This window comes from Bemisia tabaci, chromosome 1 (genome assembly GCF_918797505.1).
Source record: "Bemisia tabaci chromosome 1, PGI_BMITA_v3".
Taxonomy (NCBI): Eukaryota; Metazoa; Arthropoda; class Insecta; order Hemiptera; family Aleyrodidae; genus Bemisia; species Bemisia tabaci.
Genome location: NC_092793.1, coordinates 27,065,878 through 27,080,986, shown reverse-complemented (window position 1 = coordinate 27,080,986; position 15,109 = coordinate 27,065,878). Strand labels below are relative to the sequence as shown.

At 42.3% G+C, this 15,109-nt stretch overlaps 1 protein-coding gene across 4 annotated transcripts in view; it reads right to left on the bottom strand.

Moving 5' to 3' along the window:
• Nucleotides 1–15,109, bottom strand: part of uif (sushi, von Willebrand factor type A, EGF and pentraxin domain-containing protein uif) — a 186,849-nt gene that overhangs the window by 61,699 nt on the left and 110,041 nt on the right. The gene's annotated exons all lie outside the window — the stretch shown is intronic.

The window sequence follows — 15,109 nt, the reverse complement described above, 5'->3', positions numbered from 1 at the left end:
TGAGATTATAATTCTCCCAAATATTTCATTTAATGACCAATAAATTGAAGGGGTGAGAGAACGGAGAATATGACAGTATTGCAACGTTCCAAAGTCTCACCTGATAAAATATTTTTAACAGATAGTATTTTACGACAAAAACTTCGGATATTTTCGTCCATTCACAAGAAAAATTCAAAATAAAATTTGCCGCTCCTCTTATGCACATAAAAGAATTGCTTGATGCAACTTTGCTGTGTTGCAATGCAATTATGTCCATTTGGTTCCCTCCACATGAATTTTCATGCACTGGACCCCTCAAAATGCTAGTGGTCTGGCGACAATAATCTCAACAAGATACGTCTGAACGAGCGCAGTCACCTGAGTCAGCTAGTGAGTTTCATTTTTTACCAGCGCGATCTTGATTCTCATCATACAGAACGAGATCACTGAAAATAGATGAGCTAGGTATATACGCATTACGAGAGGACTTGTTGAAGTATGTAATAGTTTCGAGTGCGAGGATTGAAACCGTAAGTACATGAGCCTCGAGCGTGTAAAAGCTTATGCGTCAGACATTATCACTGAAATCGTGACTTACTTTGCCTTCATTCTGCTTCGATGCAACGATCACGATCGACACGCACGATTGATCACTCGTGGTGATAGGAGCCCAACGAGTTCACACTCCTCTTTCAAAAACTAATATTTGATTATGAGTTAATTGAATAGAGGTCATCGGCCACGTGATAAAATTACCCAAGCGTTCAACTTCATGGAAGCCCACAGAATAGATTTCAAAACGATGCGTCCACACTTAATTCGCCCTCTGTACTGATTCGTCCCTCAATTTTTTGTCAAATTTTGTTGGTCCAAATGCACAGCATTGCATACAATGACATTCTTTCGTCCTTCACCTGTATTGAAACCGAGTGTTAAAATCGATTCCCACGTAACACGTTACGACCACATATGTTATGTTCCATGAAACATATGCTGTGACTTTCATCCTCAGAATCGCATAAGATTTTTACTTGTGAATTTTTATATTCAATTTTCGTATACAGTGAAATTTCGTTTAAAAAGTTTTTGGTTACAACTCCGCCTTTTGATCAGATTCACTTTTTGGGCTAAAAGATTGAGTTATTTAGGTATTTTTTCGAACATGAAATTTGGACACATAAAATTGGTTAAATCAACTGTAGGCCAATTTTAATAAGGAGTGGGCGAATCGGAGGGAATATTTTATCCGCAGATACGACTGATAGATATTGTGAAATACGTTTACTAATTGAATGCACTCAGAAAAGTGAGAACGATATAATGCACATGGTTCCGAGATCGGAAAAGCAATCAACTGAAAATGAGGACTTAGATGTAGAAAAGGCCTTTCTCAGTCTCAGTGTCTTAGAATTTCCTTTAAAACTTTGACTTTTAACAGAAAAAAACAATTCTCCGGAGAAACAAGGAAGTTCAACCGAATATTCTCCATAATTCCAAAATATTTTTAGCACAAATACCAAGCTCAACGATTCAGTTGCTTCCTCACATAAAAATAAATTATTCGAGGAGATTCTGGAACGAGCAATTGCTCTTTTTGCTACCAAAGACCTTAATCGATATCGATAATTTAATATTTTTACCAATTTTTATGAGCTAAGTTAATTTGATGAGAAAAAATAAATGGAAAATGACTATTTTCGGAGTGTGCCGCAGCTTCATACTCGAACTTAAAAGTAATGCCGAGGAACCAAGTACGAACGTCATAACATCAATTATCATGGAAAGATGCCCCATGAGGTTTCAAAACTGTGGGTGCAGTGAAATGAGTAATTTTTCTGTAAGGTATGAAAAAATTAATCATTCGCATTCTGACTTGCTCGCGATCGAATAAAACAAACCAACTTCATTAATTTAGATTGATGAGGGGAGCGCAGCGAGAAAAATAAATATTCAGACAGGTTACTAGGTATTTATCAAAAAATGAGTAGACCCCTTGCAAGCAGCCCAACATAATTCATCTGACTTAGTTTGCGGTATGTAATCAGATTACATCGATGCTCCCTATTGTGGATATTCCCAGTGGAGCGTAAATAATCCCCGATGGTGCAGATCTGATTGCATTTCATTATTTCATGCTTTGGGCGTTTGACGGGACATTCCATTAGTCTGCGGCTTAAATCCGTGGGTCGCTCAACGTTGTCGCTTTGAAAACCCTCGCTTTGAACAGATTTTTCACGTAGACTGAAAATCTCGAGGATTTGATCCAGCCCTCCGTGATGTTAATTGACCTGAACATCATTGATCTTGCATGGTATGCAGATATTCATGGTGAAGTAGTTTTATGGCATGATATCAGTATCATTTACGTAACAGGGACTTTTTTGTGAGGAGCCAGAGTGGCGTCTTACGAAGAGGGATTTGGGGTCACTAGAAGACGCACCCAAAGGGTTCTATTGGGAAGCCACCAGCTCCATAGATGAGTACGTTTGGGGGGGGGGGGGAACTTGGTGTCCAGTTGGAAACATGGTGAAAATTGAAATGCTTGAAGAGAAATTGTTTAGCTGACTTAAAAAAAAATTGACTGAAGTGCAATTTCGAAGACCACAGAAATGCATTATTTTACAAAATCCGATATATTTTCTAGTAGGGGCCAGGGCTGGATTAAGGGGGCGGCAAATCTAAGGGGCGGCAAATTTTGCAATTTTTTTAAATGTAGGTATAAAAAAATCGGATTTATAAAAACATTTAGTAATTTCTCATTTTGTCGTCTCTTAGTGATACAAGAGACAGCAACTTCAATAAGTCGAGTTAAGAGAGAGACCTAACACGCAATTTGGGCTGGAACGTCGCGACTTAGAGAGAAATAATAACGAGGACCTGAGATGAAAAGGAGAAGCCCTCGGCACGGCGATCGGCATGTAACACATATTAGCGCCTACAAGACTGCACGAATACTTCACGCATTGCATCAAACACAGTGCGGTCATTGCGGTCAGCGTGAAACGGATAGCGCCTACAAGAATGCATGAATACTTCACGCATCGCGCCAAACACAGTGCGGTCAGCGCGAAACGCATAGTGCCTACAAGACCGCGTGAATACTTCACGCATTGCGTCCAACACGGTGCGGTCTGCGCGGCGCGGCGGCGGAAGTTAAAATCATTGAACCACATTTATGTTTGTTCTTTCATAATTTTTTCGTTCATTTCTTATGAATGGATCGAAGGACTTGTCCACACAGAGATAGGTTTACGGGACTTAACTTTCGCGCAAAGTTCCGTGAACTTTTGCTAGTAGTGTTGCCAGGGCTTTCCCAAAAAATAAGATAAACACGAGTAAATGCGTCTTATGCACCCCTCCCCCGCTGGCACGTTCATTTGATGGTTTTTATCGAGTTTCAAAACGAATGAGAAGGGGGCGGCGAAATATAGGCGGCCCATGGGCGGCAAGTAGGTGAATCCGGCCCTAGTAGGGGCTAAGTGAATATCTGGTAGTGGGGGGAGGGAGGTTGTTAGGCACTCCTATAGTACCCTCTAGTTCCGCCTATGTTATATTATCGTTCGTAGTCATTATTTCATCCACAATTGGATGTCATTGTCCTTTGTAGACAGTTGCTACAAAGCAATCAAGTATTTACTTGAGCCGGGACGAGTCCTGAGCGAAGAAGAGTTTGAGACACATTTATTTTAGTAAATGATTTTTCAAATACATCCCAAGGGTCCGATGTAACGCAATATTGATCAATTACTTATCTACATACACGCAGGGTTATCAGTTCGGGAAGAAAAAATATCGCAAATCTTAAAATCCAATCTCTGCTACACAGGCGAGTAAATATTTCGCAACCTTGGGCTCGACTCCAGACACTAATACGTTAACTCTCATCGAAAAACCAATGGCTGAGAACGAGGCTTATTCTCTCCTGGAGCTGTGAAAAATTGAGGTTAAGTATGAAAATGATTGAGTGTCATAAGATGAGGCAGGTTGGAGGTATGTGAGATCCGCCATTTTAGATAGGTCGGCGGCGCGGCATGGCGCGGTGGCCAAGCGGGTAGGTGGCCAGCAGGAGGCTAATCCAGTGGTGCCAGGTAGGAAGCTCATATGAGGAGAGGTGGTCCAGCGTGTATTTTTAATGCAGGTTATACGTCCAATTGCGATTAGTCCGACGGTAACTATCTAGTGAAAAGGATACAGCGAGGGAATTCACTTTGTCTCAATTTTACTCTCTCTTTTTCAATCCTTTTTTTTTTGCTTATAATTACATGACGTAAGTCCAGGAGGTCTGTTGAGTGCTACTTTTTTTAAATAAATTCCTTGGGGCCCAAAAACTGAGACTGGGAAATCTTAATTTTTTCGTAATATGCGGCCAAAAAATTATATTAGGTGGCTTTTTTTGAATCTATTGACCATCCACGGAGAAAAAAATAAGAATGATGCAAGACTTCGATTTTGAACGATTCTTTATTATAAGTGGAAGTATGTTCTTTGGGAATATTTTATACGGCTAATTTGACATACAAAGTCTCCAAATCACGGAGAGTTATTATTTGATGAAGGGATATTGCCGAGAACTCTTACGGCAAAAATTAGATGATGTCTTTATGCCTGGGAAATTACCCACCATCAATTCATATACATCTATAATAGTTGTATTGATATTTTTAAGATCTATGCATAGAATTCACTTTAAAACTCTCCATGATTAGTCGAAAACTTTTTAAAATCACAGACAGTCTGAGAGCAACGATGCCCTCATCAGTCCACCCTCCTACTTGGGCACCGCCGGCGACTGTCTTCAGAACATTCTTTCGCAGGCTGAGCATCATTTTCTGTGTGCCCAACCACGGTCACTTGACACGTTGGGGCAAAGCTAATTTTATATATCCTCGTGTAGATCTAGCGGGTTGATTATTAAAATTGATAGGTAAAACTATAGACAATGAACACAAAAAGGATACGGTAGGATCCTGTTGGCGGAAGCGGTTTGTTGCAATGGACAAAGGAGATGGTTTACAAACTAACATACTAGATATATAATAAGCTTCCAGATTAATTTAAAGTTGAACTTATTTTTATCGGGCTGCATTATGTTGATGAAAATTACCTTTCTCCCGATCACTTTCTATCCGGTTCTCAGTAGACGATAGCTATTTCGATGATATTAATCATCATCATCAGGTCTTCGACTTCGGTAAACACTAACAGTTACATCTTATATTGTTAAAATTTACTAAAATTTACTAAGATTTACTATGTAAGAACATTGCTCTTTTATAAAGGGCATCCCTGATTGCGTACTTATAATCAATTTCAAACCTAAGGGCAGTTCTCATTAGCTTGAGTTTGAGTTGGGGGTTGCCTTTATATTTGCTGAGACTGTTTTTAATGAATTTTGGGTAGGTGTGAGATCTTAGGCATTTGCTATTAAACCCGATATCAGTGTTTACCTTACCGATTTTGATTCGAGTGGATTCATAATTTCTTAAAAATCTTCCGAGGTGGGCACCTTGAAAGCCTCAGCCTACAGCTGGACCAGAGGCTTTCAAGGTGCCCACCTCGGAAGATTTTTAAGAAATTATGAATCCACTCGAATCAAAATCGGTAAGGTAAACACTGATATCGGGTTTAATAGCAAATGCCTAAGATCTCACACCTACCCAAAATTCATTAAAAACAGTCTCAGCAAATATAAAGGCAACCCCCAACTCAAACTCAAGCTAATGAGAACTGCCCTTAGGTTTGAAATTGATTATAAGTACGCAATCAGGGATGCCCTTTATAAAAGAGCAATGTTCTTACATAGTAAATCTTAGTAAATTTTAGTAAATTTTAACAATATAAGATGTAACTGTTAGTGTTTACCGAAGTCGAAGACCTGATGATGATGATTAATATCATCGAAATAGCTATCGTCTACTGAGAACCGGATAGAAAGTGATCGGGAGAAAGGTAATTTTCATCAACAAGCTTCCAGATATATAATAAGCTTCCAAGGGATAGGGGGGAATCAATTTTAAAATGTAAATTAGGATCTTTATATTTAACATGTTAACACAGGCTTTCGGGTGAAATCCTGTCCCATTTCATTCCACCTTGTCAAATAACTAAAATAAATAATTGATTTATTTAAAAAAAAAAAAAAAAAAAAAAAACTAACATACTAACGGCAACCAACAAGAGATCCGACAATTAGTCTATCATTTCCCCCTTAGTCTATAAGAACCGCCCATTTTAACCAATAGGATCGTTCCATATTCCCTATGACATCTTTGTCTATCAATTTCAATAATGAATCCGCAGGATCTGTGAATAGATATGATTAGCCTCTGCTCAAAGAGCAGTTTCATTTGTCTAGAAAGACGGCAGACGCGGGACAAAGCGCCAACCGACAACAAGGGGCGGAAGTATCGATCAGAGATCGTTGCAGCGCTAATACCTTTACAACTTGCGCTCGGCAAAAAGTTGTCGGAGCTCGACCGGCCGGCACGGATCGGCGCGGCGCGGCGTCGATTCCGCGGCGTGGCGCAGCGGCCGCGGTGCTACGGCCAAGCGGCCAAGTAGCCGGTAGAACTTTCACTGCAAGAATGCCAACCTATGCAACGGAGATAACCTGCCGAACCGCACGCCGCCGACTGCGCCGCGCCGCGTCGAAGCGGCCGCGGCGCGGCCGCAGAATCGGTGCTCCACACATGAATACACATGCTATCAATCCACGTAACTCCGAGTGAATGTGATTCCGAGACCGAGAGTGAGTCTGAGGTCTCTGTTCGTCTCCCTCCACTCACTTGACACCGACCACGGCACCGGCCGGGCGATTGACCGAAATTGCGAAACCGCAGGCATTTGCGCCAGCGCCAAAGCTCGCGAGCCAAAGTCTCGCCGGCCAACGACTAGGTAAAAGTACGGCCACGAAAAATGCCGACTGCGCGGTGTGTGCAAGGAATCGGACGATAAAGTACCGTGAGACGGACGTAACCTCAATATAAAACTACGTGGAGATGTCATCACTTAAAGCAAAACACGCATTTCTCATTCGCAAAACTTTCCGGGTTGAGGAAAAAGGACAGCATTAGTGATTCTTGCAAGTTGGAGACAGTGCTTAGCCTTCATTCGAACCTATGTAAAACAATCGATTCCAGCGGCGAGGTGTTTAAGATCGATTATCAATATATCTTCAATTGAGGCTGTGGCAAGGAATCGATTATTAAGGTGTTCGTTACGAATACCCAGACAATCGATCCTTTTCCATCGGTTTAAAGGGTGATCAATCGATATATTGCAAAGCGCGCCACGCTACTAATCGACTCCGGTTGAGGCAGGCTGTCTCGACAATTATCATGGATTTGAATAGAGAGGTATGACAGTGATGCCAACTTGTTAGAATAGTTACTGTCGGGCTGAGAAGCGCAAAAGACCTTTCAAACTTCAGTTCACGGTGTGGTCATAGGAGTCGTTTCCTGTGTTTTAGTGAAAATGCAGACGAACTGAAGATGAGTACATGTTTCAAGGATTGAGTGCATGTTGAAAGGATTGGTTCGAAAAGTATTTTCAGACAGTAGCAAACATTCACGTTTATCATCCTGATATTGGAGGCACGAGTATACATACCTGGGCCCTGAGCAACTCTCTTTTGAATGTATTCATTGCTTGGCTGACAAAAGGGCGTAACTACAATATAAGATGAGCCCGAGAGAGCACTGAGTTATACGGACAACAGGGCTCATCGTCGAGTATAGTTACGTCCTTATGTCAGGAAGGCGACGTATTCACGAGTGTGAATGAAAAGTAGGCCGGAGAACAGGTAAATGAGAGATTGCTCATTCTCAGGGGTCACAGCATGAGGCGTAGGTATAGTTTATGTGACTGTTGGAATTTCCGGTGATTTGAATATTTCTCATCTTTTCGATTCCTTCTCATAGCAAATAGCTTTACTTTCAAGGTACGCGCAACTTCGCCTGCCTAAATTGGGTCGTATTCAACGTAGGAGAAACTGAAAGTTTTTGACTTGATCCAGTTCTGAAGAATGAAAGTTTGACACTGGTCATGAAGTTAGCTTAAAGCGATTATGGCGCAAAAGAAAGGGGAGAGGAGGTCCCAAATGGGTCTAGGGAGGAAGGAACTGAGGGTTTGATGAGATCTACCTACTATCATGTGCAAAAAGGACGTTGCACTCTGGCGAAGGGGCATATACGGTTACATTTCACAGGGATCATAAAAAAATAGGCATAGTTATTGTAAGCTGATCGGAATTTCAGCAGAACCTGAACATTTATTGAAAGCTTAATCTTGCGTAAGATAGAACTAATGAGGTTGAAGGAAATAGAGTTGGAATAAAAAATACTGTACTTTGCTATGCCCACAACAGAATTTGAAAGAATAGCGCGGAACCCTACTGGAATTCGGAAGTTGAAATTCTAACTGTGACTCCTCTGTCAGTGAACTCACAAATATTAACTGTGCATTCTCAAAATGAAAGCAAAGCAGGAGAGAAATCGTTTTCAAGAATTTTAAAATGGCATTAACGTATTACATTCCGAGGCCCATCGGTAAAGTATAAGTGTGGAATTGTCGTTTACTTTCTTGTTGCAGCGTTCAAGTCTCCAAAAAATAAAGTGTTTCTTCCCCAGTAATATTTAACCCTGTTGCATCCTCATTTGAAGGTAGTTTGATTAATTTTATAAAACACTTTTTCTGGAGCTTTAACTATTATTAATAAATTAATTTTAAAGCGGCAGAGTCATCTTCTACCTTCCCACGAAAACAGTGCAACAAGTAGAATACTACGCATGCAACACCTCAAAATTTGAATAAAATAGTCGGCGGAGGTAACTTCTGCAAGCTAGCAAGTGTATTTGTCTTCATTTCACTTTATCATAAATAATATCATAAACGATTATTTTGCATTATTTTTAATGGGCGAAGTCCAGTGTTACCAATTGTCAAGGTTCACCATTAACCGTCGGATTCCTTCGGACCATTACCAATGGAATAAATCTACGATAAGTTTCCGACTTTTTTTTTTAATTCTTGCAACAGTGGTCCAGAAGTTTGCAATGGTGGTCATAAATGAGCATCGCGGTCTTCGCAGAGGCCTTTTGGGAGGCAAAAAGAGCGCGAACAGACGATGACGATGATGATGAGCCGCAGGGTTGCCACTTTCATCCATCATCTGTTGCGCTTTACAAACAGTATTGAGACCGAGAAGAGAGAATCTTGTGATTAGCAATGGCTACTTGGCAACTTTGGAGAGTGGCGAGCACTTAACGTGCGGTTCTTGATTAGGTCTCTGACCCAGTGGAAGATGTTTTTAATACATCGCTTTAAGCCCGTTAAGACCGGTGATGTCGAGTCGTTTTTTTTCTCAAGCTTTCAAAAACAGTAGATCAATCGAATTCAGCATAACGAATGTGAGATAACTCTAAGTTGTAAAACTTGTTTAGGAGCATATGCAAAGACGTTTAAAGAGTAGGACTGCTCTGACTCCTCCTGAAAATCTAATAGGGAAACTGGACCATCGCTTGCTCAAGAGACACTGTATATAGTATGAGCGATTCTAAATACCAGGAGCCGAGGGTTAAACCCTGCCGTGCGGCAGTAAAAATAATATAATTTTTTTCTTTTCGAAAAGTGCCTTTAGTTGGAACTACGGCTCACCAGAATTTTAATCGTAGTTTTTTGTTGAATTTCGGCGACGATTGTACACCAAATTTCATTGAAATGTCCAGCTCATATAATTTTTAGCGCTACACTTAAATAATTATGACCTCAAAAATATAAAAATCTTAAGTTCAAACGAAATTTTAAGGTGTTCAAGACCTAAAAATCAAGTTGTGTATCTAAAATGATCTAGAATCACCTGCAATCCCAACCGAGCAGCCCCCCCCGACCCCCCTAACGACCCCCCCCCCCTAACGACCCCCCCCTAATGACCCCCCCCTAACGACCCCCACCCGTTCCAATAGTCTAGATCCGCCTCCGTATGGGACACCGTGTACATTCCTATGAAAGCCTTGTAGGCAAATTATTAGTCAATAAGACTACGAGGGGCGTTCAATAAGTAAGTATCCCCCCACTCTAAAATCCATAAGAATGGACCAATTTTAAAAAAACTTGGGCTCAAAATCTTCCTCAGGATATTTTGAGTTCAACAAAACAAACCGCAACAAAATCGGACTATGTGCGGCCGAACGCGAGCCGTTTGAACGCGCCGAGGTGCTCGACGCTCCCGCCGAATCTGCGAGGATTTGAAGTCCGCTACAGGAGAAGAGCTTCTCTGCCAAAGCCTCAGTCGTTCATCACTGACGAAAATTCAAAGAAATTTTTGTAGAATAAGGGGCTTACCTCACTTCTCCACGTAACCAGCTCGATCCAAGCAAGTTTAATACTGAGACTAAGACTAAGAGAACAGCTTTTGGATGTCTCGTGCGTGGAAGTCTTTCAGCTGACCGCGGATGAAAGAGTGGACGGCTTGTTTGACCTCTTCCACTGATTCAAAATTAACTCCTCCAAGTTCAGATTTCAGGAACTAATAAATGGAAAACCAGACCACCATTTATTCCCGTTCCTGAAATCTGAACTTGGAGGAGTTAATTTTGAATCAGTGGAAGAGGTCAAACAAGCCGTCCACTCTTTCATCCGCGGTCAGCTGAAAGACTTCCACGCACGAGACATCCAAAAGCTGTTCTCTTAGTCTTAGTCTCAGTATTAGACTTGCTTGGATCGAGCTGGTTATGTGGAGAAGTGAGGTAAGCCCCTTGTTCTACAAAAATTTCTTTGATTTTTCGTCAGTGATGAACGACTGAGGCTTTGGCAGAGAAGCTCTTCTCCTGTAGCGGACTTCAAATCCTCGGAGATTAGGCGGGAGCGTCGAGCATATCGGCGCGTTCAAACGGCTCGCGTTCGGCCGCACATAGTCCGATTTTGTTGTGGTTTGTTTTGTTGAACTCAAAATATCCTAAGGAAGATTTTGAGCCCAAGTTTCTTAAAATTGGTCCATTCTTATGGATTTTAGAGAGGGGGGATACTTACTTATTGAACGCCCCTCGTAGAACATATAGTTGGCGACAAGTTTGGCGCCTGTGAAGGAATGAAGTGTCAAGGTCCCCTTGCAGAGCTGGCTCCTGCGTGTCTCACCGGCCGGCGCAGCGCACCAGTTTGCGTTTGCGGCCGGTGCAAACTTTTCTCAGGCAGCTCCGCACGTCGGACGGTCGCCGTGGCAGGTAACTGCAACATAATTAGCATCCGTACGATAATTTCGTGCGTTTTGCAGCGCTCGCCGGCGGTGACGAACGGGACAACGCCGCCGCGGAAACCGCCGAGTGCACTTCGCCGAGGGAGACCGCTGCTCCGCTCCGGAACGAATCCGAACGGACCGGCAAAGCTCGCTCGAATCTGGACGGCACTTTTCCGGTTTAGCAGTCGCAGTCTCGAAATTAATTACGTCTTCTGCGGCTACTCTCCCCGTTGCGCGGAGCCGTGTCAAAGACCTCTCCAAGTTCACTTAAACTTGGTCTGACAGTCGCGGATCCTATGACTCCTGAGGTACGTTAGATGTTGACGCATTATTAATCGAAAGAAAGGAAAGCTACAGTGGAAAAAAAAAAAAAAAAAAACATATTGGATCTAGAGTCCAGACTCTTGAAAACGTTGATAAGAAAAAGGACTCTTGATTCAAGCAGATTTAAGCTTACATCAAAAGGAAATCCGCTCAAATTCAGAGGCTTGGTTCTTGATTTAAGCTTAAATCTGATTGAATCAAGAGTATTTTTCCTTGTCGATGTTTTTAAGAGTCTGGACTCTAGATCCAATGTGTTTTTTCCCAGTATAGAAGAAACATAATGAAAAAATGAAGAGGAATTAGAGGAGAAAAGGGAATTAGGAGAAAGAAAATCGGAGAGAGCTAGTCAAATCGGAAAAATGAGGGTAAGATAAAGACGAAAAAAGAAGAAGAAGAAGAAGAAGAAAAAGAAGATGGAGGTGAAGAAGCAGAAGGAGAAGAATAGAAAGAGGAAGAAGAAGAAGAAGAAGAATATGAAGATTAGTAACAAGTTCAATTTATTTTTCTTCCTCTTCTTCTGTTCTTTTCTCTTTTTCCTGTTCTCTTCTAATTCATCCTTCCTCTCTACTCTTTTCCCTCTTTTCTTTTTCACCCTTTTGTCCTGCTCCTTTTCTTTCTCTTCTACATGCTTATTTTCTTAATTTTTCTTCTACTACTCTTTCTCCTTTTTCTGTCTTCCTCCACATTTTACATCCTCCGGGAAGAATAATACGCCCGCGATCGATGAGTAACGGGGATATCTGAGGTGCCGATTGGCCGCAAGTATGTGCGATGTGCCTCTCTCCTGTGCTCAGTGACTAACGGAGATCCTGTTCCCTCTGACCAACCTCAATGAGTCACATTCATGCCACTCTCCAAAGTTCCAGGCAGAGGTGTACTATCGGAGTTTAAAGAGTTTCTGTTTTTTCTTTTTCACCTGGGGTTTGCCCCCACGACGGACGTCCCAGTCATCGAGCAAAAGCGCGAACTCTAAAAGTCGGCTTGTGATGTTACATTTCCTTTTGCATTTTATTTATTCGAATAACAAATGGTCATCGTCATCGTTTTCGTTCAAAATTCGATGCGATGCTTCAGGATTATCCTTTGAAAATCTTCCGGATAAACGTCAAAATTAGTTGTCAGAAAGGGGGGGAATATAAACAATAGAAAAATTGGAACGCTGCAATAAATTTGAACAATCAATGCATTTTTTCGGAAAATTGACGATATCGCGATGCAAAACAGTTATAGTTTGCTTCGTCGGCACAATAGGCAACGCTGGAGTTAAGTTAAGGTTTAAAAGAAACAAGTAAAGCGCCATCAGTTGGGAACGCAAGCGAGGAAAACTGAAAGAATGCCATAGCGCCTTGATGCAACTATTCGAGCTCCATGGATGTCCGGGTTGTATACGCACGGAGTTGAAGGCGTTTTGATTTTCCTGGCACTCACCGCTTCACTCAGCGGCAAGCTGTGCTGCAAGGATTTAAAAAAAATGAAAAGAACGCCTCAACTTCTTCGTTTATGGTAAAAATACATCTCTCAGGCACAAATGGTTGCACAAAGGCGTAATATGTGAGTGGCTTTTGTACTTTAGCTTTTTAGGGTGATCATAATTTGTAGAGTTACTTGTGTTCATACTTAAGAGATGTATTTTGACGGTAAAACTACCAGATCATGTATCACTGTTTGCGACTTTACAAACTTCCTGTCATACTTTATTTTTTCAACGGAAAACAACTCGTCGTCATTTCTTGAAAACTTCCGTGAGTTTTCTTCTCTTTGCGATGAAACATCTGTGAAAACTTGAAGGATTAATATTAATTTATTCTTTTTTAAAAAAAGATAAAATGTGAGCCGAGATTTTTAAACACCGCAAACAAGATGCATGGTCTGATATTTTACTGTCAGTATGTAGTGTAAACGAATAGTTAAAGGCGTTCGGTCCTTTTGGACCCTCGCAGTCGCAGTACTGCTCGCCGCTGGGCCACGGGTGCAGCGGTGAGTGCTCGGAGGGCCGAAACGCCTTCTCCTCCGAGCGTATGCAACACGGACATCCGTAGAGCTTAAATAGTTGTATCCACCACAGGAGTAGAGGCGTTATGACATTCGCGTAGTGTTCCTCGCATGCGATACTAATTGATAGCGCTTTGCTTGCTTCACTTAAACCTCAACTTCATTCCAGCGTTGCCTAATATGCCTATGAAGTATTGTGATCATCTACGCGAAGGTCTCCCTACTTTTACCACTCTGAAAACACCAACAACAACTTCCTCCCCATCCGAGTCGTCGCTATTTTTACTTTCTCGTTCACCTCGCGGGTAGAGGAAGTATTGTCATCGACATTTCTTTTGTGGTTTGTTCTTAATCCTTAGTTTCTCCATGGGACCCAGTCGGCAAATTACGGACATTAATAGACAAAGCCATGGATATAGAAGATGAAAAGAAACTGGGGTGATCCTATTTGTGGAAGCGGATACTTGCAATGGACAAAGGAGGTAAGTGATTAACTAATTATCGGCAACTTACGAGAGACCCTATAGTTATTCTATCACATTACCCCTTAGTCCGTAACAACCAATTGAACCAATAGTATCGCTCCATCTCTCCCTTGTCTTTTTTTGTCTAAAGCAATTCAATAATCAGTCCGTATTGTCCATAACCGAGGTATTTTGCCCCAAGTATGAGAGGCCGGAGGATACGCGTGCAGCGGGGCGGCGCCGCTTCGGGGGAACGGAATTGTGCGTCAGCGGGGACCGGACGTCGGACGTCGGGCAGGGAAGGCGAAGAAGAAGGCGACACGACGTGGACGTTGAGTAAAGTGAACCAGGTGACAGGAGATCCGCAAACCCGTGACACGGAGCGAGATCGATAGCGCGTTCGTCGTTCGTATGCCGTGCGCGAACAAACGCTGTCCCCCGCCCCGAGCCCCAACCCCCCTCCCCCCCTTAGGCGCGGAGCGGCCCGAGTAAAGACCCTCCTTCGGCGGCCCCGGCCGCCGGGGCACTCCCTGCCACTTTCCCTCGCCGACGGCCGCGGCATGTTCGCGGATGTCATGCGTGCCATCTTTTCCGCACCCGCCACGCCTCGCTGCCGATCCCTACACAATGTCTCGATGACCTTCAAACTCAGGGCCGTGCTCGTAGTCAATCCTTGAACAGCTCTTTTTCCTCGCTTGGGTTACCTTAGAAATTAGGGTTTTTGAGAACTCAAAAAAAAAAAAAAAAAAAAAGGAATTTAATTTACTGAGGGTCTCGTTTGACATGAGGCCAGGACTGCCATGCTAAGGGAGAACGCCGTATGAACCTTCATGCGTTGCCTAATTTTTTTGGGTAGAATACACAAATTTTCAGGAAAACTCGTGAAACTTTTCCGCCCAATTTTCCAGAAAATTTTCTTCGCGATGTGATCTAAACTATCAGGAAATTTTAGGTAGAATTTGTCTGAATTATTTGTCTCAACAATTAATATTCGAGGAGGGGAAATTTCGGATGTTCATACGGCGTTTTTCCTTAGTACAGCAGAGGAGTATTAGAATGAAGTATTCCTGGAGCCCATTGTAAAACGTGCTAATGCTGGCGTCAAAATGTCCAC